The sequence below is a fragment of the Ursus maritimus genome, unplaced genomic scaffold (assembly GCF_017311325.1).
Source record: "Ursus maritimus isolate PB19 unplaced genomic scaffold, ASM1731132v1 scaffold_30, whole genome shotgun sequence".
NCBI classification, from domain to species: Eukaryota; Metazoa; Chordata; class Mammalia; order Carnivora; family Ursidae; genus Ursus; species Ursus maritimus.
This window is the reverse complement of record NW_024425564.1, coordinates 9406329-9431306: the sequence shown is the minus strand read 5'-3', so window position 1 is coordinate 9431306 and position 24978 is coordinate 9406329. Positions and strand designations below refer to the sequence as shown.

The window sequence follows — 24978 nt, the reverse complement described above, 5'->3', positions numbered from 1 at the left end:
AAGGTGCTTTTTGTCCCCACTTCATAAAAAATGCTGTGTTCTAAAAACCCCTAAGAGATTAAGAAAGTAGATTAATGTATGCCCGTTAATCTTGACAGGGTGTAGAGCGGTCAGCTGTGGTTTTGTGCTCGTGATTTCTTGTCCTGGGAGGATCAGATGAGAAGGGAATTTAAAAGACATGAGATTCCAGAAGGGAACTGAAATCGGGGGCAATGTGAAAAACAGAAACGATGGGCTTTCTCATCTTCTTACATTTCCCAAGATATCCAGAGATTCCTCAAGGATGACTAGCTTCTCAGGTGATTTTTTTCTAGTTACACACCTGCTTACTTGCAGATAGCTGTCTGTCCTTGGCCTGAGCAGGGCAAAAGCGCCTTTCAGGGCAACTCAGGCCCCAGCCTTCGCCCCCTTCTTCACTCCAATTTCCTCTTTTTTTCTCACACTCAACTCCAGGGGGGCTGGCCTTAAGGAGATGTTTCATACAGATCGCCCAAACTTTCACGGCCCTTTGCCTGACCAGTTACTTGTTAGACCCAAAACCATTTTCCAGGAGGCATCTTGTCCCTGATGCCTTTCCCAGTTTTCTGAGGTTGGGGTGTTCCTTCCACAGCTCCCAGAGATCCAGGAGAACCTCTCTTCTGTGGCATTTACCGAGTTGTGAATGTCTGTAGCTCGGCCATCTTTCCCGTGAGATTGTAAGGGCCTTGGGGGCAGGATGCTCACTGCCTAGTGCTAAGTACTTTTCAAAGTCTGCATGATGATAGAAGAACAAAAGAAATGTGTGCAGGCCTGAAGGAGAGAGTGTGGCTGGTGCTTCAAATGGACCTCCCAGGCCTGTGGGATCATGCTATCTGAACACAGCGCACTGAGGTCCAGTGGGGGGTGGACTACGGGACATGGCGATTGTCCCACTTCTCTGCGTTTCCTTCTGGTATCATTTTTGTTGTCTCACAATTTGGCTAACTCTTTTCTAGTCCTTCTGCTAACAAGGGTTCCTCTGTTTTACCTTCAAATGAGGATGTATTTCTTTCACCTTTAAGTCCGAAGGATAGTTTTGCTCTACTTAGCCTTCTGGGGTTAACGGGTCTTTTCTTTCAGCATTTAATAAATGACATGTCATTTCTTTATGGTCCTTATGGTTTCTGATGAGAAATGCATAATCATTCAGATTGTAGTTTCCCTTTTGTTTCTGTCTTGACAATTTCAAGGATTTTTCCCCCTATTGTTTCCAGGAGCATAATTGTGATATGTCTGGGTGTGGATTTATTCAGGTATATCCTGCTTGAGGTTTGCCGAACTTCTTGAATCCGATTTGTCTTTTGTCAAATTTGGGAATTTTTCAGCCAGTAAGAATTCGATTTTCTTGTTTTCAAGAATCTCTTTCTCCTCTTCTGGGCCTCCAATGATGTCAATAGAATTTCTTTGTTATTTTCCTATTTGTCCCTGAGACTCTGTCCATCTTTTAAAAGACACTTTCCTCTCTGTCGTTTAGATTGGGTCATTACTATTGTTCTATCTTCATATTCACTGAACTTTCCTCAGTCATCTCCTGCTGCTGAGAAAATCCAGTGTTTTTGTTCATAAGTTTGGTTAATACACTTTCCAGCTCTGAAATTTCAATGGATTTACATCTTCAGATGATTTGTTAAGATGTTCTAACATTCCATTCATTTCAAAGAATTCTCGCCCTGAATTCTTGGACATTTAGTCATCACGGCTTTAAAGTGTTTGCCAGATGATTCTAACATCTGTGTCATCCTAGAATTGGTATCTGTAGATTCTCTCCTTCCAGTGATTTAGGACTTTCTTGATTGTTCATCTGCTGATTAGTTTCGGACTATAACCTGGCCATTGATATGTTATTAAGACTTCGTGTCTCACTTAAGTCTTAGGGAGAATGCTGCCGGTTTTATTTTTATAGGCGCTTTGCCTTGTGTTCAGGTTCCCAGCCCCAAGCAGCCTTCTAAGTTGTGGTTTCAAGGTCCGTTCCGTGTTCAAAGCCTTTACGATGCGATTTGGAGGTCTCTGGAGTGTGTGCAGCTCTGCGGCCAGTGTAGACTTGGGCAGTGGGCTACCACAGCAGTTCTCAAAGTCTGCGCTGTGTTGTTTAAGCTCAGAGACTTTTGCTCACTGCTCCAGAGTGCCTTCGAGAACTTATAAATAACTTCACGTGTTGGCTTTCCGTGTGTCTTCCCCAATATGTTCTGCTTCCCTGGGGCTCACCGTCTCAGTCTGCTGACAAGAAAGTTGGCCCCTTGTGTCCCCGCTCTGCCCAGTGCTTCTCAAGGCTGAGCCGCATGGAAGGCCAAGCTGCAGGAGAAATGGAGAAAGAGAGCGGCTGGGTATGTCCCTTGGGGTCGTAGCTCCTCTGAAGAAACAGAAAACAAATTACAAACAGATAGATCTGCTTACCCAGCGTAGGCAGAGCGAATGAGGGCTTGCCTTGAACCTGCCCAGGGGTCCCATGGAAAAGCAGCGTCCAAATGATTGTGTTCAAAATGTCTAATACTTTCTCAATTCGTTCAATAGGCTGGCAGATGCGGGGTTGTGAGCTGGAGATCTGAGTGGAAACGGTAAAAGCTGGAGAATGTGGGCGTCGATCCCACTACCTCTCACATGCTAAGCGAGCGCTCTACCGCCTGAGCTAATTCCCCTGTCCTCTTGGGTCCTTTCGCCAGGTTTCCACCTTTCCCGTCTTCACTTCCTTGTCCACTATTCTGAGCAGCCCCAAATACGGGGAATGTCAAAGCCTTTAATATGAAACCGGGGCGTATCTTCTCCCACATGACCTCCGCCAGCAAGCGATGGGTACCTATGCCTCTGCCAGAGAAGGAGGCGGAAGCAGCCGTGGGAAAATTCTAGCGCCCCTCCAGCTGCACGATTCAGACTCCGCAGGACTCGAAGAGGACACGTCCCCGGGGGAGGACTCACCGGAACCTTAAGGTGGCGCAGCTAGCTCAGGATGGTTTTCTATTTCTTAAAGACAAAACAAAAATGAAAACACAACAACAAAAGGGGCAGTTTGACTCGTTCCTTTCGGCTGGAGCTGCCTGGGAGAGAAGTTGGCGGTGATTTCTCCCCGAAGGCAAAAGAAACTGGCTGTTTCCGCCCGGTTTCGAACCGGGGACCTCTCGCGTGTTAGGCGAGCGTGATAACCACTACACTACGGAAACTCGCCTTCTGAGAGAAATCTGAGATCGCTGTTCGATTCTTGCTAAGGCACATATGGAGAGGTTCCATATCCACACCCCGGGAGAGAGCAGAAAAAAATTACAAACAAAACCAAACAAATACCCCAAACCAAACAAACCCAAAAAACCAAACAGGCAGAGCTACAGGAAATAAGAGGAGAAATCAAATCAGAGTAAAGAAGTAAAAAATGGACAGAGAGGGGTGTGGATGAGGAATGAACATAGGGTGTATGTAGGATTTCTTGTCTTAAGAAATACACCTGTTCAGTTGGAGCAGTGTGTGCGTGTGCGTGTGTGTGTGCGTGTGCGTGTGTGTACAGACACGGAGAGGAGGAGAGAGGATTGTAGAGGCTTAAGAACCTTTGAAAAATTCCAGGCAAGTGGTTTACACAATCGAAGTAACATTTTAGGAAAGGTTCTTAATTTGGAATTTAATTTTCAAACTAGAGTTGAAGAGAAAGAAAGGAAGTTACAGAGCTATGAAAGGGGTGGAGTTTATCCTGTTAACTCTTGAGATTATCAATAGCAGGAGTCTTTCTGTGTCGTCAGGGCCCTGTTCGATGCCTGGTATAGCGCACATCCTCCACGAACACCATAGAATGGATGAAGGGATAGATGAATGAGAAGAAAGAGAAAGACTCTGGAGAGGTGTGTGGGAAGGATTTACAGTATTTGTCAAGATGCTGGGTGTAGAGATCTGAGGGGGAAGGAGTCAAAGGTGCTTAGAAGTCTTGAACCAGAGGGCAGATACAGAAGAGATTTTGAATTCATGTCTGATGAATGGAAGAATAAATCCACTCATTTAGTATCTGTTATATGAATGACAGAATGAATGGGTCCTGGCAGATGGGTAAGGAATCTCCTTAAGGAAGAACTACCTAAAGATCTTACTTCTAGTCTTCTTTCATGGCTTTTCTCTAAGAATTTCCCTACTTTCACAATCTTCTTTTTTTTTTTTTCTGACAGTCTGGGTCTGTGTGACCCCCTCCAGATCCGTGCTACTCAGAGACCTCGGACTGACAAATTCTCTTATGCATCCTGTCCCTCTAGGTGACCCTCACCAGCCTTCTTTGCATCCCCAGGCTAAGTGACCCCATAATTCTCATTTACAAATTCATGGAGAGGCCTTCTTCTCACCAGGATCTCTCCAGAGAACAGGAGTAGGAGGTCCACCTTCCCACTAGCCAAAAACTGTGAATCTTGAGTTGGAAATGCCCAGCACGGCCCTGCAGACGATGCATACCCTCTCCACAGCTCTTCTCAGGTTTTCCTCCTTTGTCCACAGCCCAGTGACAAAGGCTAAGCCTGAGCTGCCTCATGTGTAAAATAAGGTAAGGACCAGAAAGGTATAAATTGCCATTTTTTTTAAAAAAAGGCCCAATACTTCCTGGAGTTCAGGAGAAAAGCTCTGGGGATCACAGGTGACTATGAAGAAGGAATGAAGGGTCATAACCAGAGAAAACAGGTGCCTTTCCCACCAGCTCTGAGTGCAAAGAAGACACTCTAACATTTGCCCCAATTGCCACGCTCTAACCCTCTTCTTGACTTATGGTCTTTCTAGGCATGTGCCCTAACTAATTGTATGGGTCTAACCTGGTACCATAGGGTTACTTCACTGCCGTTGAAGGGGACCTGACTAAGGGCAGATCATCTCAAACGTGACTTTGGCAAAAGCAGAGTGAAAAACTAGGAATTCTGTCAGGGGGTGTGGGGGGAAAGAGAGACCTGCGGTGTGTCACCATGAGAACATCTAGCTCTGAAACAATCTCACTATCTTGAATGACAGAAGGCAAATGAAAGGTCCCAACTGGATGCGGGACCCAGTTGAGATGACAGGGCTCTCCCCGAGGTTGTGTATCTCACTATGAAAACAGGGTTGTGATTGTTACCTGACTCAGAACTATGGCCGCCTAGGAGGAGAATGTGGGGCAGCGCCTCTGGGCCTCGACTGTACCGTCATCCCCTCCCGGGGTGGCCCAGGTCACTGGGTAGGGCTTGATCCCTCTCCCTGACTTCCAGACAAAGATAAGATTGGCATAGGGAGACCCTAGGATCCTGGAACGAGGATAAGATCGGGGAAGGAGAAGGAGGAAGAATTTTTAAGAGAACACTGAAACTGGCTTTTACGCAGCATTTAATTTTAAAGAAATTTAAAAATGGGCAGGAAAGATCAACAACAAAAATGCTGATGCTCCAGGGGTCAGAATCCCTTCTCATTCGAATTATCTGTCAGAAATTTCAAGATTGGAGTCAGAAGTGATGGGAAAAGGCTTTTCTCCATCATGAAAGAAAACCTTAACGTTTCTTTTCCTCCTTTCCTGCCTGAGCTCAAGAGAGAACACGTCCGGTGCATATGCCTTTCAAACCGTGGAATGTCTCTCCACCATGGACATTCCAGTCAGATTCGCTGCCTAACCATCCTGAGCTCGAGGCCTCGTGTGTGTGCTGAGACCCTGCGAAGTGCTCAGGTTATGTCCTTCCACAGCTGGGCTTCCTGCTCTTCCCAGTGAACAATCAATTTTTCCAGCCCATGTGGGGCTCTTTCCTTACCTGGACACTCTGGGAAAACTTAGAGGGGAAGCCTGCTCTGTCCGAGGAGAGAAGCCTGGAGGATTCTGTCCGAGGAGAGAAGCCTGGAGGATTCTGTCCTCAATCTGCAAATCCATTCCTCAGGCCTCTAATGAGCATCGCTTCCACAGGAAAAGGCCACCGCGGCAGCGGCTGACGTCTGCTCATCGGCTCCTGACCCTGTTCCAGGGGCTGCCCACCTACCGGGAGAAGCCTTCACTTCCCATTTTCCACAGGCAGAAGCACGTACAGATTTATCGGGTAGCATTACTTATCCAACTAAGCCCACTCAGCGTATGTGCAAATAGCTCTCATACCCCCTGTTGCCTTGATAGGTAAAAATTACTCTAGTGACTGTGTTAGAAAAACTTTGGGCACAAGGATCTCAGCAAGCAAGAAGGAAGGAGAAAGTGTCTTCACGGTGACAACTCTCCTGACTCTTTCCCGAAAGCTGAAGGAGCCACCTCCACACTCCTGACCCCCTCGACTGGCTAATGATTACCCCACAGTAAACACTACCGCTACTCTACGATGCATTTTTCGCATTTGCTTCTTGTCTGTTTCCCTTAGCCTCCCAGCCGGGCTGTGGCTCTAGGAAGGAGGGAACGTTTGCCGTGTTTTCACTCTTTAATGACCGCACCCAGAACCTTCCATTAATAAGACCTGTGCTCAAGAAATATATGTTGAATGGTTAAAAGAATAAATGATTTTACACTTCTTGTACCCCTTAACTGTGGTTGGGCGACCTTCAGAGCAAGAAGAGGGAAGAGAAATTTCCCTTGCATCTTCCATAAGACAGAGAGGAAGACCAAAAATACAGCATCGCTTGCAGTTTCTGGCACAATCTAAATTTCTTCACCTTCGTTTTCCTGAAACTACTGGGAAGCCCAACAAACTACAAAACCGATTTAACCGTCCTCTGCAAACACTGCATCAGTCTTCAAAACTCCTTATCAGGCAGTAGTTGATCATTTTACGTTCTGTTCCTGTATTTAACCAAAGTAACCTTAGGCCCCGCCGACTGTGAGAAGAAAACAAAACAAAAAAAACACCCCACTTGCCCTCTCTGAGGCTCGAACTCAGGACCTTCAGATTATGAGACTGACGCGCTGCCCACTGCGCTAAGAGGGCAGCCTTACAGGCCTTTTCCTATTTAAAGTATCAAGTATTATTTTTCTAGCACCGCTGCTTTATTAGTCTCCAGCATTCAAGGAATACAATCAATGCTACTTGAAAATCACTCCATACGAGCCAGTGCTGCACCCGAAGGATTTCACACCCACAATCAGTGAAATTCAAGCCTTTCCGGGATTCACCCAAGGGGAGGTCCACCTGGGCTGCGGGAATGGGGGCAGGTATGCCTATCTTTTGCCACTCTGGGGGTCTAATGATGTGGTTTTATCCTGCCCTCAGAGATCTCAGGTGATCTTGCACCTTCCCTGGTCTCCTTTGTTGAAAATAAACATGGGAGGTACTTAGTTAATACTGGTTCACTGATTGGCTGACTCAATGAATGAATGAGCGAATAAATAATCCTCATATTTTTCCACAGCCTAAACTTCTCCATCTTAGTCTGTTTTATCTCTATTTACATCTACGTGACTGGAGACATTCTCCCTACAGAACATACAAGCTGAACTTAATAGAAATCTCACTGTTCGCTTTGTCATGTACCATTGATTATACTGGGAGATTTATGGAGATTATCTCATACGGTCCAACTGGATTTTGGCAACAAAACTATTTATCAAAATCTGCACTTCCCAGATATAATGGAGGTTCAGATACATTAAGTATTGCTCCTACGGTTCCAGAGCTGCTAAGTGGCAAAACCTGACCCGAGAAAACAGATTTTTAGATTCCAAAATGAAAGCTCTTGCTCTCTTCCAACTCAAGACGTCTCTCTTCTCCGCAGTAGCTCATTCATTGATACACAAATATCTAACTTTCAACCTTCCGTGCGATGGCCTTTTGGGCTCAGACTTCCAAGTCAATATTGACTCATTGTCCTCTTTCAAATCTCACATCCAGTGACTTGATAATTACTGTGCATTGTTTTTGTGCAATTCTTTTACTCTATTACTTCGTTTCCGTTCGTTTGGCACATGTTCGCTGGAGAGCTGTTCTTTGCCAGGCACTGTACTAGGCTCGGGTGTTTCAGAAGGAATCTGATGACTCCAGACCTCAAGAGATGGGAGGATAAAAATGGACAAGAAATGATCCATTCCCAGGTTCACTGCTTTGTCTCCCGGGCATTTATGGATAAATAACTCATTCTAAAATATTAATTTTAGTAACATCACTCTCTTGCACAGTGGCATTCTTGATTTTTTAATTTTGATATGCTCTTACTTTTCTCTCCATCTTTGGTCGTCTCTTACCTGTGGTGTAGTTTTGCTCTGTAAGGTCAATTGGTGGATGGTTGTGTTTAGTTCTTCAACATATTTGCTGATTTGTTATCTACTAATTTTATCAATTAATAGAGAGAAGTGGATTTTATTAAGTTTTATTTATTTATTTGAGAGATTGCATATGAGGTGGGGGAGAGGCAGATGGAGAGGGAGAGACCAGCTCCCCGCTGAGCAGGGAGCCCAGCGTGGGGCTGGATCCCAGGAGGAAGGCAGACGCTTAACCGACTGAGCCACCCAGGCGCCCCCAATAGATAGACATGTTAACATCTGCAACTATAATTGTGGAATTTTTACTTTAATTTTTTTTTTAGGTTTATCAACTTTTGGTTGAGTTTTGGAGATCTGTGGCCAGATGCGTGCACATTTAAGATAGTTCCATCTATTTGGCGAATAGACACCAAATAATTGTATGACTTCTCTCTTTCTATGTGGAAAATTTCTTTGCTTTAAAATCTACTTTGTCTGATACAAACATGTGCAATCCACTTTTTTTTTTCCCTTTGTGGTTTAATTTTCCCCATTCTCTTACTTTTACTCTACCTAAGCCATTATATTTGAGGTGAGTTTCTTATAGTCAGCACATATTTGGATCATGTTTTATTTTTAATATAGTCTGACTATCTCCAGTATGTAGACATGTTTATACTGGTTACATTTAACGTTATCATGAGTATGTTTGTATATAAATGTATTATTTTTATTTTGTTTATGATCTGTTCCCTCTGTTTTTCATTTTTCTATTTCTGTCTTCCTACTTCATTTTGGTTTTTTAAAACATATTTAATATTCTATATTAATTTCTTTTTTTTTCACTATATCTCTTGGTATCGTTATTTAGAGATTAGTCCAGGTTACTAATAGTAATTGGTATATGTATTATCATATACATATTTAACATTTTACAGTCTGTTTTAGAATGAGGGTTGTACCATTCAAGTCAAATATAGAAACCTTATCACCACTTAGATCCCTTTATTCTAAGCCCTTTGTGTTGTCTATAGTACATTTAGACGATGTGTTATAATTTTTGCTGTCAGTCTTCAAGACCTTACTTAAAAAAATAGTAAAGAAAACCTTTAAAGAACTCCAGAGAATAATAGTCTATTGTATCTACCCAGATATTTCCTATTCTGCTGTTCCTTCGCTTCTGATGTTCCAAATTTCCTATCAATTCTCTTGAGTCTAAAATCTTTTTTTAAAAGCTCTTCTGCTACCAATGAATTTTCTAAGCGTGCTTTCAAGTGAGAATGTATTTATTTCACCCTTATGTCTGAAGGATATTTGTGCTACAGATAAAATTTCAGATTGACAATTATTTTCTTTCAGCATTAAAAAAATACTGTTCCATTTCTTTCTAGCTTCTATGATTTCTGATAAATCCATAAACACACAACACCTTTTCGTTTCCTCTGGCAGAACTTCTTGAATCTGATTTATGTGTTTTGCACTTTCCCGGACTGTTTGAATTTAGGGCCAAGCTGCAGGCGACACACGGAGAACAACAGCAAGGGGGCCTGCCTGGTCCTTTCGGAATCGCATCTCCTCGGAAGAAACAGGACGTATTATAAACCGGCAGTCCACATACCTGCGTTTTGTAGGGCCGTCACTAGCCCTGCCTCGTCCATGCCTGTAGGTCAAAATCCAAAGAAACGGCCGAAGCCCTACTGTGTTGAAAAACGCCCGGCACTTTTCTGATTTTCTTGAAGGTGTTAGAGGGTTTGAGGTTGCCACCCCGAGGGCCGACAAAATCTGGAGAATGTGGGTATCGATCCCACCACCTCTCGCATGCTAAGCGAGCGCTCTACCACCTGAACTAATTCCCCGATCGCGCTCTGTGTTTTCTCCCAATTTTCCCTCCAGGAGTAGATGCGCGGGTCTCCGCTTCATTGTTCAGCGTTTCCGGCGGCCAAGAACGCGGGGAAAGCCGGGGCCGTTAACGCAGAACAGCATTTGACGCCGAGCGCGGCCTCTCCAGACGGCCCCGGGCAAGGGCGCGGCGGTCACCCGTTCCTCTGCGGAAGTGAAGGGGGAGAAAGTCGCCAAGAGAAAGATCCGGCGCCGCCAAAACGTCCCGCTGCCCGTGGGAGAGGAGCGCGCAGGGCGGCGTCGGGCTGCCTGGCGTTCCCGGGATGCGGATGCCGGCTCCGCGCCGCTGCGGCCTCCGGGAGCCGGCGGTGGGGACCGCGCTGGGCCATGGAGGCAAAAGAACGCTGTTTCCGCCCGGTTTCGAACCGGGGACCTCTCGCGTGTTAGGCGAGCGTGATAACCACTACACTACGGAAACTCCGTGTCCGCACCACTTTTTCTTACTTCGGAGCTACGTGTTCACCGCCGGGGAAGTGGGCCGAGCGGCAGTCACAGCAGGACCCACGAAGGGCTCTCGCCGAAGGGCGCCGGGAAGCACGGCTGCATCCGAGCGGAGGAACCAAACTGAGCGTGCGGGTAGAGACGAGGCGCGAGCACCGGGGGAAGCGAGCCCGCGCGGTTGTCGGAATGGCCGGGGGGCGGGGGGAGGCTGTTGAACTACTTGAATTAAAAACGAAGGGGCTCGGAGCGCGCCGGGCGGCGGGAGCGGGGCCGCAGAGCGCACGCGCTTGGCCGGAGAGGCCGCGGCGCGCCAGCCCGCCCGGCGCCCGTTTCTGCGCCCTCCTGTCCCGGGCGGCCGGCGCGCTCTCCACGACCCGAGCGCAGCCGCGGGGCTTTCCCCGGGACCGCAAGTTTAAATCTGGATAATAACGGACCTTGGAGCTGTTTGTTTTTTCTTTATGGGCGCATATGGGACGGGGGAGGCAGTGACTTCGCTCCCACCGTAAGCGACGGGCTGTAAGAGGTGGAGGAAGGCGGGAAGAGCCGAGGGGACGGAACCCGCGTAGGACAGGGATCCCGGCGAGAGAGAAGGCGGTCCCAGCCGGACCGGGAGGGGCATTTTTGTCTGGGGGCTCCGCGCCTCCGTTCCAGGGGTCAGCGCGGACCCCCATTCCGCGTTCTCCAGACCGAGAGGAGCCGGTTTCAGCGGCGGCAGGAGGGGCTCTCGGCTCCTGGAGATTGAGATTTACGCGAAGCTTTAGCCTGGGAAATCAGAAAGGGGAAAGCCTGACACCCGGAGACGTGAGATCCAGCTGAGAATGTGTGGACCCGAGGCCTCTGCACGGGGCGGCACGGAGAGATTACATAAAATCTGAGAGCGAAGGAACCGAAGGTTCTGACACTTACCAGGTTCCGAGGGACCCACCGCCCCCACCGCAGGCAGATCAGGGACGGGGGGGATCACGCTCCGCCTGGGCCTCACCATTGCTGTAGTGTGCCCACTTTTTAATGACACCCAGAACAAATTCCTCCAGATCGCCTACTGCATTATAAACGGGACCAATGAGGACCTTTTCCAAGGCCACACCTGTGCCCCAAGACAGATTTTTCTCTAGGGACCCACTGAGCTGCAGATTGACCCAATGGCCCTGTGAATGCCCAGCCGGAAATGCTGTGAGACAATAATGCCTTCCCCACCAACTGACAGACTCTAGTGCGAGTTTGAGCAAGGCTTGTGAGGACGTTGAGGTCATGACCCATAGTGGGCTGAGCGAGCAGTGGGACGGTCCCTGCAGCGCCTGGTGCACGAACAGCTTTTCCTCTTCACCTTGAGCCTAGGCCTTAGAGACACCACGAGGCCAGCATGAGGTTCTGGCGAGGGCCTTCTGGGAACCGAGTGGATCTTAGAGACCCAAGCCTGCTTTGGGACTATGATGTCCAGTCTGGAGAAGCGAGGAAGAGAGAAATCTCGTCTTCGGCTGTGCTGAGGAGCTGTCTTCCTGCTGCCCGTGGAGCCCCCTGCCTTTCAATTCTTCCTTCCACTCTTGCTCCAGACTGGACAAAGTGGACTGTTTTCCATCACTGAGGCCATTACTCTAGTGTCACTGCCGTGGAGAGCCTTTCCCTGACCTCTCTAGAGCAATCAATTGGCTCTCTTTTCATTTTCTTTATAAAATTCTTTTCATTTTCTTTTCATTTTCTTTATAAAATTCTTTCTTGGGAAGGATATTAAGTTATTGTTTAATTTTCCATATTTCGTCTAGAGGAGAAGCTTCTTGGCAGGTTGCCAGTCTCGATCCTCTCAGTGTCTAGAGTTAGGATGATGCTGTTCTCAGCTATTGCCTCTTATGACCTTAGTGACACAGAGGGGACAAGCTTTCCTCTGTGTTGTGTTCTTCCATAGGATAAATTCAAGGAGAAACCTTTCTTAAACTCCGGCAACATGGAAGCTGTGAGGCCCTTGGTTTTCTGGAATGGACAAGGGAAATGGGCACAGCTGGAAGGAAGCAAGATTACTCCGCCCATGACGGTTGTGAATACTCATTTCTGCTTTGCAAGCATACGGTATGCTTTTTGGAGCTCTTACTGATTCGATGGGAAGGCAATTGCCATGATTAATTTGTAAGAAGTAGAAGGAACCGGCTTTTCTTAGCGGCCTGCCTGATCATACCGTGGTTAGGACTCTGGCTGTGACTGTAGCCCATCTGTGGGAATCTGCCTATGGCAGTCTGGAATCTTCTGCTTTCACTCCCTCTGCCCCGAAACTGAATCTGAGGCTTTGACTGGAAGCTCGGTTTTGTTCCATTCAGAAGAAACGTGTAGAGAAAACCTGCTGTGCTTCTTTCTGGGCACTGGCTCTCAAATCAGACAACAAGGGGACAGAAAATCTGAGTTTTCTCAATTTATTGCTCTCTTTCTCTTTCCACCTCCACTCAAGGCAGTGCTCACAACTATATTTTTTTTTAAGATTTATTTCTTTGAGAGAGCACGAGCAGGAGAGGCAGAGAGGGAGAGAGAATCTCAAGCAGACCCCACACTGAGCCGGGAGCCTGACACGAGGCTCGATCTCACCACCATGAGATCACAACCTGAGCTGCAACCAAGAGTCAGTCACTTAACCAACTGTACCACCCAGGTGCCCCCACAATTCCATTTTAAGGATGAGAGGCCCTTCAGCTGCTTTACCCAAGGGAATTTGCAAAGTCTCAGAAAAATAAAAGAACAGGGTTTGAAGGTCAATTAAGAGTGACTTACTTTTTCTAGAGTCTGCACGGGATGAAATTCCAGGAGTGAAGCTCTTGGACAGGCCAGCCCTCTTCATGAATGGCTTTGGATGCCAGGATAAAGTATTTGGACAGTGTCTTTAGCTAAGTTGGCTGGTAAATGAATTTAGTCCGGACTGTGACTGAATTCGCATCTCCACACCACTCCACCAGGGGCCGGAGCTAAGGGCCGGGTGCGAAGGCCAGGAGGAGGGTCAGAACGCATCCCGGTGGTCCAGGCAGAGAACCCTCACAGTCACTCTGTTGCAGTTAGACACTGTCGTTCACTCCACGAATCCTCACCAGCGGGCCTACTGCGTGCTCCTAGGCACTGGGGGTGGGGAGTCACCGTGCCTCCTGGGATGCAGGGATAGCTGCTAGGTGGCACTGGCCCCTGGCCCTTGGGTGAGAAACCCTTTCGAAATCTGATCTCATAATTATACGGGGAGGTGCTGAGGAGCCACGGGTCCGGACGTGGAGAGACGGCGTTCCCTACGGCAGCGTGGCACATGGAAGGGGAATTAGGGCTCAGTTCTAAAATTGGATGCAACAACTCCGTCCAGCAGGGCGATGGGGGGAACTTTCCTCTTCTCGTCTGAAGATCCCAACGTAGGGGTTCAAAGTGAGTTTATTTTTCTGTGTATAAAACATCAATAGACTTATCTGCTTCGAGAACAAAATGACTCCAATCAACAGAGAGGTTAAGATAACATACACTCCCACAGTCCTTTTACAAACAGCAGGTTTGGGACTGCGGTCAGAAGTTGAGGCACATTTCAGGACAATGAAAATGCAACCCTTTTGGAAAAAGAGGTGGAGTGCAGACTGGGAACCGGGCGAGAATCCGGAGCAAAGGGGCAGAAGCTGCATGTTTGTTTGTGTTGGTCAGCTTGACAGTCTGCCAGAGGGAAGGAGAAGAGCTTGTCAGCCTCCGAGGTCATCCAGGTACCGTGAAGACTAATAAAGCAGGGAGTAGGTCAGGCTATAGGGTAACAGGGTAGGTTGCATTGTAAACTGGGGTCATCACACTAGGCAGATGACATTTGAACTTTCCTACTGCAGAGTTTCATGGTGACTGAAGTTTTAGGCTAAAAATAAAAAGAAGGTAATAAAGTCTTCTAGGCTCCTAATGAATTTGAAGGGAGGGTGGAGTCACTCTAGAACGTGGATTACTATTCACCGTTCAGGGAACTGCTTGAGAGATCTGATTACGGTGTTAGTTTTCTTAAAGTTCTATTGGCTGCAGCACGCTGCTAACACCCATGACCTTGGTAGTGATCCGGGTAGTCGAGATAGCCATGACCTGGTTAGGAATTTCCAAAGCGGAGTGAAGCCCAAGTACAACGGGAGGTCTGGTACCAACGAGTTTGAAGTAGGAAGGCAGTGCCGGTGCAAATCCCTAAATACTTTTCTTCTGCAGGGGACACACCAGTGCCATTAATAGTGGTTGGCACTGGCGGGGCACGAGCTCAGGGGTGTTGGTGGCACCTGAGTTTTGACTCCAGGAATGTATCTCCTCTTCCCAACTTTTAAAGGCAAAGTTTGGGTTACATTATCCTACAAGGGCCACAGCACAGCCAGGATGGAAGCAGCCGCTGACCCCAGACCCTTCTTTCCTCTTTTCTGATGCTGGCATTCTCTCTCTCTCTCTCTCTCAGAACGGGTGGGAACCGGGAATCAGGGGCTGGCATTCTGATGCGTGGCCTCCTCCCGCGCTCTTCCAGCGTCGGTCTCCAACTAGAATAGAAAACTCCCAGCTTCTACGGGGCAGCATCTATTCTCTGCCCTTCCTCTGTCAGCGGGCCCGCTTGCGTGTGCGTCTGTGGCGCCCGGTGGGGACGAGCGCTCGCCGCCCCCTCCCAGCCGAGCCCAGCCCCGTACCCCTGGTCCCTTGGTACATACGCGATCCAGGTTGTCCCTGTCGCTGTGTGATGGCTCATCGCCTACCAGCTGCTTCTTCCTGCGGGAAGTTTTCCCGCTGATCCGTGATCCCCGCGCGCTCTGCCCTCGTCCTTCAGCAGCTGCTCCGTCGGTTATGGGATCGCGGCGGGCTGTTGCCGTGTGGACGTGGACAGCCGAGCCCTGGAGGAGATGAAGCAGGATTCTCTGAGGCTGCTGTTAATTCTCAAGAGCGTTAACAGAGAGGCCAGCATTCTCCAACAGGAGACTTTTTCATGCAAAATGGGCGGGTCTAGAAGATAACGTTAGTCGATTTGTGCCAGATTCTTGTTTTACTCCTTTGTCTGCCTTTCCCAACCCCCCTCATCTTCCCTCAGTCCTTCTCAAGGGTGTGGTGATGGAACAAGTCATAACGCAACTTTTAAGAGGCCCTCCTATAATAAAACAGCTGCATTAGGGTATTTGGTCTGTAACACAGCATACCACCCCCGTTTCCCCCCAAAACAAGGGGCACAGCGAGCCAGCCAGGAGTCGAACCTGGAATCTTCTGATCCGTAGTCAGACGCGTTATCCATTGCACCACTGGCCCTGCTGGCGACGGCCTCTTCTAAAGCGTCATTAATTAGTCTTTCCGAGGTGCTTGCAGTTTTACACCCCCCAGTGTCGGACGTGGCTTATGTGCACTCGGCCCCTTTCTGGTTTTTCTGCTCTCCAGTTTCCCAGCTGAGACCACGTACACATTTGTGGTCGATCTTGAAGACTCCTTTGTTCACTGTCCCGCCAACCTCACGTCACTGACTTCACGGCGAAGGACCCGCCAGCGCCCGATGATGGCGTTTTTACGGCTTAGCTGTTGGAGAACGGATGGGAACCGGGAATCAGGGGCCGGTGTGAACAGATGGAGTGAGGAAACACTCTTGCAAACCTAACGGGACTAATTCTTGCCCAGCTGGGGTTTTCCTTCGCCTAGTCCTGGGGCAGAGCGCACCCATCACCCGTGTCCCGTAGTCCTCGGGGCAGAGCGCACCCATCACCCGTGTCCCGTAGTCCTCGGGGCAGAGAGCACCCATCAACCGTGTCCCGTAGTCGTGGGGCAGAGCGCACCCATCAACCGTGGCCGGCGCTGTGAGCTGCCGTCCGCTCAGCGGTCTTCCCCACTGCACGGTGTGTCCCTCGAGGGCAGCGCCCTCAGGGTCAGCAGTGACTAATTTTCCACTACAAGTCTGCGTGCGTGCGGAGTGGAGACGAGTGCCTGTGAGCATCAGGAGAAAGGCCCAGCTTGCGGTGTAGGCATTCCACGTCTGCGACTCCGTGCTGTTCTAACACTGATGTCTACACGGAAGAGCAGCTGAGGACTCTGTCCAGCAGTGTTGTTCTAGTTTCCTGAATACAGCCTGGAAGCTCGAGTAGCAGTTTCTGGGCTCAGGAGCAGGGGCTGGGTGTGTCCACGAAGCCTAAAGCTGGTGGCAGGCAGTAGGGCTGGGTGGGAGCGAGTGGCTGCGAGGTCTAGTCTGATGAGATGGACGAGAAAGCTTAGTGAACCGAACCCAAGCCAGCCTGACATTTTTCATACCATGTAAGTGGCTGGTTTTGAGTTTTCCCTAATGCCAGTGATCAGGGGGATTTAGAACATAAAGCTTATACAAAACTTATTACAGAACTTCTACGAGATCTACCCCTAAACACCCGCCCCCCCCAGTAACGGGAAACTTCCAGCAATAGATCCACAACAATGGAAACCGCAACACTGAGTGGCTTACACAAAGTGGGTTTATTGTCACACATAACAAGTCCAGAGGGTAGGGAAGCCCGCTTAATTCAGTGTCTCCATGACGTCATCCGGACCCACATTTTAAACAATTCTTTGCACTCTGTCCTTCTCAACCTATGGATCTCACACCAGCTGCTTTCCCTGCAGGTCCTCAAACTCTCACAATCTTAAAGTCCAGAAGAAAACAAAAGCTTGACAGGCCTCTTTCTGGTATCTTTTGTTGAGGACAACTCCAAATGCTCCCAGTGGATCGCCCCCCACACTGGCTGGGTTTGCATCACACACTGTCCTAATCCAATTATTTCCCAGAGTAGGACCCCTGTGATTGATTAGGTCAATCATAATTCTTTGTTTGGAGCTGAGAGTGGGGTCCATCTCCTCCAAAGCCAAGGAAGAATAGACAAGGTTATGTGAATAAAAATAGGTTTCTGTTGGAAAGGAGGCCTGGGGGCAGTGGTGTGAGGACTGCCAGTGGCTTAGCCAAGCCGTATTAGCTGCTACACTCTGCTCCAGCCCCATACCCGAAATCAAATGAAATAAGTATTTCTCAAGCATTTTTGAGACACAGGAGCTTACATTAACCTACATGAGATTTCCAGATCCTTCCGGAGTCTCAAAGAAGGAATTTGACCTAAGTTTGTGTTCAGTACTGCATTTGGTGCGAGTACATGAATCGCATATGACATTAATTGTACATGATTACATATGGACTCTGACATTGAAATTGTATAATGGTGGCTATTAGTAATGCCACACATCACAGATCTTTATAACCGCACCGTAAAACGACCCTGCAGTTTCTAGATCTGAGGTGTCCAGGGCCAAGGTGCACAGCACAGAGCGGAGCGTGGCACTCAACCGGAAACCGAGGCCCCCATCTGCTTCTCCGGGCTGAGCAAGGGTCTTAGATGATTAATTCCAGAAATCAGTGATTTATGCCACCTGCATTGTCTATAAAATTTAGCTCTCCGGGTGGTTCCCACACTTATTCTTGTAGCGTCTTTATAGCTGTCGGTGTTTTTAATTTGTTTCGTTATCATGGTCCGCTCATCTCCAGCATAATGCGGTTTAGCAATTCCTGTCTTAATTTTACTCTCTATACTTATCATTGTTCACGAGAAGAAACTTGATGTGGAAAGAAAGAGCAGGCAGAGCAAGAGACCCAGGTTAAAATCATGACTCTGCCCTTTTTGAGCTATGTGAAATTTGGACAAATTAAGTTTTCTGTCACCGCATTCCCTTATCTGCAACATGAGGACGATCGTCACGTTGCAGGTTTGTTGGGAGATTAAGTAACAGAACAGTTACGTAAAGATCTGGCGGGTACCGACTGTCAGTAAAACGTCGTCGTCACTGATGCACGTCCACGTCCGTCCCTGCCTTCTCCGATGTCATCTCAATAACTCAAAAGGCATTTACTGCATATTCATCGGCCAAGCAAAATGTGAACCCCTAAGGATTCCCGGAATAAGCTTCCTCCTCATTCTCAAGGACAGAACTCTAGTCAGAGAGACCAATCTAAACTCGTAATTAAAATCAAACGGGAGAAGTGCTACCCCAGAAATTAAGAAGAAAATGTGCTAGCAGAGTGGCAGTGAAGCGAGGAAGTCAGGGGAGGCTCTCCCCGAGCGGATCGCAGTGGGGCACAGTCTCGAAGGAGGAACAAACCTGGCCTCGCAAGGAGGGAAATACGGGGCCAGAGGTTCAGGCTGCGCAAAATGAAAAGTTGCAGAAGGATACTTGAGGAAAGCAGTTCCATGTTGAACTGGCATCGAGAAAGGAAACGGGCAGCTTGAGGGGTACGCTAGGGGCTTCAGATATTCTGAAGATTTCTAGATTTGGTGGTGCCTTTCTTATACATTTTAATACTTCTTTTCCATGTATGATATGCAGTATAATAAAAAATTAAAACATTTTGAAAGATAGGTCGGTGCCAACTTGTAAATAACTTTAAATATCAAGATAAGGAATTTATCCTGAGGGCAAGAAGAAGGCAAAATGTATTTTTTTAATTTTCTTTATTTAATTGTCAGAGAGCACAAGCACAGGGAGCAGGAGACGCCCCACCAAGCAAGGGGCTTGATGCAGGACTCAATCCCAGGGAGCTGGGATTAGTATGTGAGCCCAAAGCAGCTGCTTAACTAACTGAGCCCCCTGGGAACCTGCAAAGCAGGTCCTTACGGAGAACATTCTCAGTTCTGCGTCTTGGGAAGACTGAACCAGGCACCACCAGAGCCAGACTGCTGCGGGGGAGAAGCCGCACTTGAAGACCTCACAATCTGGGCAGAAATGACAAGGACTGCTCTGGCCATGGAGTGTGACGAGGATCAGAAAGGGGACAGAGGTCTGCTTGAGGTGGAAAGGATAGGTCTTGGTGGTTTTTTGAAAGCAATGAGCAAGGAGAATTTAGGATAATGCTTATATTTATGGATCAGGAAATTCCATTAACATTCACTGAATACTTAAAAAAAAAAGTTATCCCAAAGGAAATGAGCTCCAGGTTCTAGTCCCCAAAGTCTTTTGTGTAGCCCTGATCCTACCAGAACTTTCTTTGAGTCCATGAGCTACCCCTGCATCTTTCCAATAAATTCAGCCTTTTGTCATCGTTTATGGTAATTTGGATAAGGTTCTATTCCCTGCAACAAAGAGTCCTGAATAATAAAACAGTGAAAAGATTCCATTCATTGAAATTTCCAGAGGGCTGAGAATTTTTATCAAAGCTCAGGACTCACAGATGGAGAAAGAGCTGTGGTTACTTTTAGGGAATTACTTCCAGGAGACCAGAATGTCAGTGAGAGGGTGGCTGGAACTAGGGAAACTTCAAGGTGAGGAGAAGGTTTTCATTTCAAGTCCCCAAGAGCCAAAGCACACTCATCCCTCCCCACACCCCAAGTGTGTCCTCTCTCTTATGGAAACCTAAACTCCTGGAATCCTGACCCATACCTGAACAAGGATTAGCAGCAGGCCAACTCTTTCGAGTCTTACGCAGTAATTAAACAGGAGCGTGTGTGTAGCTGTGAGGTGTTGAATTACAGGCTGGGCACGATGTTTCTATTAAAGTTAGCCTTCTCACCACCACTGAGGTCAGGCTAGCCATCTTTACCCAGTTTCCTCTACCACTGTCACTGGGCTCCCATTGGCCACTGGTATTTGCTTGGGTTCCACTTGGACTGGTTGCTGTAATACTCACCAAAGCCAACAGTGCTGGGAGCTGACGAAGCAGAGAATTCCTGAGGAGAGAATGACCCTGTTGAGGGTGAAGTGACTATGATACTTGCTGGATGTTAAGAAATTGAACAATTCTAAATTTTTAGAAACAGGTTTGACCAATGGGAGTGTGGTGTAGGGACCCAAAGTGCAGACTGGTCTGTCCCTCCCATTCCTTTCCTCCACCCACCCTGCGTCCTACTATACTCTATCTTATGAGAGTTCTCGCTCACCTCCAAGACATGGTTCTTACAGAATGTTCTGGAGAAATGGATTCTATGCACTCTATGAAGGCAAAATTCTAACGTTATAGAGTAGAAGCAGGTGCGATGAGCCAATGAGATACCATTGCACAGAATCCATGCCTAGAACGAACAGTGCTCAAGGGAAAGTGTGGAAGCCCACAGATAGGGTCTGGATTCAGGACCTACCCCAAGAACTCCGAAGCCCCTAGAACAGTCACCAGATAAAACCAGCCTGGCGCTGAGAGGATGAAAGAGGGATAGGGAAAGGCGATTTTCGCTTCCTTGTTGAGCTAGTTTCTCTCAAAATACACAGACCGCGTAGCAGCAACGCCAGGAACACACAGACACCTGTCAGGAAAAAGGGCCCCAAGGTGCCGCCGGCTTAGTCCATGGCCGTAGGGTCAAGTCCCAAGACTTAAATTGTCATGTTAGCTCCCCAACTGTTTCTCTCCTTTCATTTTCATTGGACTCTCTTTTTCCTTAGTAGTCCCTGACTAGTTTCTAAGAGGCTCTGCCCAGTGGAACACCACCCCATCCCAGAGCCAGGATGGCCGAGGGGATCCTCTTCCTCCCGTCCCTTACCTATGAAGAAGGTGATCGTGAGGACGAAGTACTGTTTCCAGGTATTAGGAAGGGATCGAGGGAAGGCCGGGAGTATAAAGTTCAGGAAGAAGGAGACAAGAAGAGTGCTGATCATGAAAATTTGACCCTCTAGGTCCCCTTCCTTCCGGGGTCTGAATCCCCAGAAAACTAAGGAAGCAGTGCAGGAACTTCACAATGGGAACCAGTGGGGGCTGGTGGGAAGCAGAGGGATGGAGGGAGAGGAAGCTGCAAAAAGATCTAGAAGGTGATTCTAGAATAGTGTTTCTAGAATAGTGATTCTAGCTGGGCTGGTGCCCCTAGAGTCCTGACCCCGCACCCCCACCCCCATTCTGAGATGAGCCCCTGTTCCTGCTGGGAGCTACGGGGCAGAAGGAGAGGCTGAGCATTCCTGGGAGGAACAGGGTTGGTGCGGGCCTCCCTTTCGAGGCCAGAACTGACTTGATTTTGATGAAGGACTCCTGCCTGTGACCTCGCCACTGCACACGGAGGAGACAGCCCTGAGCAGGAGCTGGGTGCTGCCCGGCATCTCTCTCTACCCAGGGCAGGGCCAAGCCGGTTCAAGTGTCCACGGGGATGAGAATGCGCTACGGTCTGACCACCCCACCCTTCACACAAACGGGGGCTGACTGGAAAAGAAGTGAGGGGAAGGTAAATGCATTTGATTTTCTGAGTTCCTTTGGGGTTTCTCCCCCTTCCGAAAGACCTGTAGGCGTCCAACCTCCTTGGATTTTCTCATACTCAGCTAGAACAGCTTCCCCTCCTCCTCTTCCCCTAACCCAAGCCTCTCCGGCCCTACACTGATCCCGTGACCCCGGCCAGCAGGGACTGGGGTCCTCCCCTTGGTGGAACCCCACACGACCACCCACAGCCTTGCAGTGTTCCTATGCTTTTCCTGGGTGTCTGGGTGCCCTGTCTCAGCAGCTGGCCTGGAAGTCCCTGGAGGACAGTGGCCCTGACATAACCCCCCCCCCCATTTCACACTTGGCCCCACGCTTCACATGCGGGAGGATCTCAGCAAATAATTGTTAACAGAAAGGGGGAAAATGGCATATGCCAAATGCATGCCTTCGTGATGTCAAGAGAAGTAAAGTTGTTTCTGATGCTGAGGATTCCCTGGCATGGTCACTTCCCGGAAATCATAGCCCCTTTCCCCCCTTCTCCTATGCTAAGGATCCCAGTTTACCTTTTCTCTTACTTCTTCTTTTAATCTGTTTCTGCGTTTATTTTTTGATTGCCCTCTGTTTTCTACAGCACCTTTTTACACCGAGGTCATCCTAACCTTCTCTTCAAGTGTAGAACCTTGTGGTCCTTTCTTGTGTCCCCACTGATAGGAACATTCAGTGACATCATAAGCATGTGAACTCTGCTTTCCAACAAAAAGTTGAAATCCTACCCTGCTGCCCCTGTTTAAAAAACAAACAAAAACAAATAAAAACCCATATCATTTCCCAGGGGCAACTAGCTGACTCAGTCCGTGGAGCATGTGGCTCTTGATCTCCGGGTCATGAGTTCGAGCCTCATATTGGGTCTAGAGATGACTTAAAAAAATGAGGGGCACTCTTGCTTGACTTTCTCTCTCTCTCTGCCCCTCCCACTCATGCCCTCTCTCTTTCTCAAATAAATACATAAATCTTAAAAAAAAAAAAAAAAGAATAAAAACCGTATCATTCCCCGCAGGTCTCCGCCCGGCAATGCCTGTTTTCCTTGGCACCCACGGGCCTCCAGGGTCATGGCTCCTGCCCTTAGTTCTAACCTCTCACGCTGAAGAGGCAGGAGGACTGCGCGCCTGTGGAGACAGAAGCGCCCTGGGCGAGAACACAGGACTACGTCCGGGAAGGCAGTACGCGGAACCAGTCGTGCGTTACGGGCGCCGCGGCCGTTCCCCACGCTCACCTCCTCGGTCAGGGCGGCGTCGGGCGAGAAACGCCGCCGGCCCTGCCCCTGCGGGCGGGCACCCCCGGCCCACGGCGACCCCGCGCGTCCGCTGAGGAAGGAGAGACGGCGCGAGGCGGGCCCCCGCACGTTTCCCGCTGAGAAAAGCTCAGGAGTTCCTCAGGGTCCATGTGATCGGCAAACAATCAGGACCCTCTTCCTCCGGTGCGCCGATCTCGCTTATCCGCGGTGTTGCAGCTCAGCCTGTTCGGGTATTCCTTTCGGAGTGGGAAGGCACCGGCCTTAAGAGCAAACACCGCAGAGGAGCTGCAGGAAGACCCGGGGGCTCTTCTTCCCCCGGGGGACTTCACACGCTCAGCACCTTTCACAACGCTCCACATTTTTCTATCGAACAGCGCAGTTTTTGTTTGTGTTGACAGCTCCCAGGCACCTAGCCATGAAAAATGGGAACTTTTTTTTTAAAGAGAAGAAAGAAAAAGTGCGTGGGATAGAAATGCCGGCGAACTCGACACAGGCCCCCTTCCGCGTCGCGCACCCACACGAAAGACCCCACGCTCCGCGTCCACACTCGCGCACGTCCCTGCGGACAGCCCGCCCCCCATCTCCAAACTCTGCTGCGTACGAGGTCTTTTTCAAAAACCGGGTTTAACGTAGCGGGCAGCCACCGCGAACGCCAGAGACCCAGGCCCGGGCCTGCGCCTGTCCTTTTCCCTCGTCGTCCCCGCTGTCGCGTCGCAGGGGGACACGCCCGCGGCGAGGAGCTGCGCGCGCCCTGCCCGCCCGCCGGAGCGCCGGTCCTCGGCGGCAGCACACAGCCGCGAACCCCCGGCCGCCTCCAGCCGGTGCGCGCGCAGAGGGCGACAGCGAGGCGGGGAGCGGCTCCCGTGCGTGCCCCCCACCCCCCGAGGCCGCGCGAGGAGCGGTGTCCTGGGGGCGCCTCACCTGTCTGTCCCGGTCGTCTTGGAAGTGGCCGCCGCCGTCTCCGCGCGCGGAGCGCCCCCCGCGCCGTCAGGACCCCATCGGGGTGGCGGCCGGGCCCAGCCGCCTGGGTGCGCTCGAGGCGCCCGGGCCGTGCCCCCAGCGCAGCCGCTGGACGTTTGTGCGTAGGCCGTGTAGCGAGTGACCGGAAGTGAGGAGCAGGTGCTCCAGTGGCGCAACCGGTTAGCGCGCGGTACTTATAGAGCAGTATGTGTGCGGGTGATGCCGAGGTTGTGAGTTCGAGCCTCACCTGGAGCATCGTTTTCCCACCAGAGGCTGCATCCCTCGAGAGGAGACCCTTTCCCCTTTGCTTTCCCGGGTCCTTCCGGACCATAGTCTACCATCTTTGATGTGTTTGAATTTCTTCTATCCTCACCGTTTTCCGTGGCGCGTTTGAAACTGAACAATGTTGAGCATTTACACACTGAATCCTGTCTTGCTGCGGTGAGTTCGCTTCCCCCCTCCTCCTCCGGTCCTGCAAGCGTTCTCCCATGAACATCTCCTGACACCCCGCCTTCCCACTTTGCTCTAATGGGGATGGTAGCTCGGGGAGCCCCTGGCACACACTTAGAAAGTGCTAAGTAACTTCCCTGCAGTGCAGCATTGAACTCCATGAGAGGGAACTCAGAAGTGAGAAATTGCAAGAGGTCCCAGCCTGATTGACGTTCCAGCTTGGGGGCAACAATGAAATACTGGTTTCTGAAGGAGGCACCACCTTTAGTATCCTCCCCCCGCCCCTTAAACCCACCCCGATGAACCAACAACCAGGGACGATATAGCAGTTTTGGTCAACGGAGAAACAGCACCGGGCATCCTCAGCTGACCCAACTGTCTGGGCCTGGGAAAAGAGGAGCGATAAAGAGACCCCGAAACCAGAAATCTGTAGAACAACGTCGCGGTGACAATGTTGTTGTGCCTGACGTAGGCAGGAAACAGGGAGTGATTTTGACTCCCTTAACCCATTTTGCACCCTTCTACCTCTGTCAACTACCAGTCTGTTCACAGTATGTATGAACTGGGTCCCCCCTAGCCCCCAAAACACACACCAAAAAAACTACTTTTCGTGAAGCCTGAGGAAGATGCAGCAATTTTTCGGAGGCAGGATTCAGCCAAACTTCTAACAGAGTCAGGAAAACCAGCATC

The 24978-nt window shown here is 49.4% G+C and overlaps 6 non-coding genes across 6 annotated transcripts; 1 reads left to right on the top strand and 5 right to left on the bottom strand.

Annotated features, from left to right (window-relative positions):
* Positions 1 to 3100: 3100 nt before the first annotated feature.
* On the bottom strand, positions 3101 to 3173 carry TRNAV-AAC. Its single transcript has one exon. It is a non-coding gene; the product is annotated as a tRNA-Val (tRNA).
* Positions 3174 to 6817: 3644 nt separating this feature from the next.
* Positions 6818 to 6890, bottom strand: TRNAM-CAU. The gene has a single exon. It is a non-coding gene; the product is annotated as a tRNA-Met (tRNA).
* A 3030-nt stretch (positions 6891 to 9920) lies between these two features.
* Positions 9921 to 9993, bottom strand: TRNAA-AGC. The gene has a single exon. It is a non-coding gene; the product is annotated as a tRNA-Ala (tRNA).
* A 388-nt stretch (positions 9994 to 10381) lies between these two features.
* Positions 10382 to 10454, bottom strand: TRNAV-AAC. The gene has a single exon. It is a non-coding gene; the product is annotated as a tRNA-Val (tRNA).
* A 5200-nt stretch (positions 10455 to 15654) lies between these two features.
* TRNAR-ACG lies at positions 15655 to 15727 on the bottom strand. Its single transcript has one exon. It is a non-coding gene; the product is annotated as a tRNA-Arg (tRNA).
* Positions 15728 to 23999: 8272 nt separating this feature from the next.
* On the top strand, positions 24000 to 24093 carry TRNAI-UAU. Its single transcript has 2 exons — positions 24000 to 24037; positions 24058 to 24093. It is a non-coding gene; the product is annotated as a tRNA-Ile (tRNA).
* The last annotated feature ends 885 nt before the right edge of the window (positions 24094 to 24978 follow it).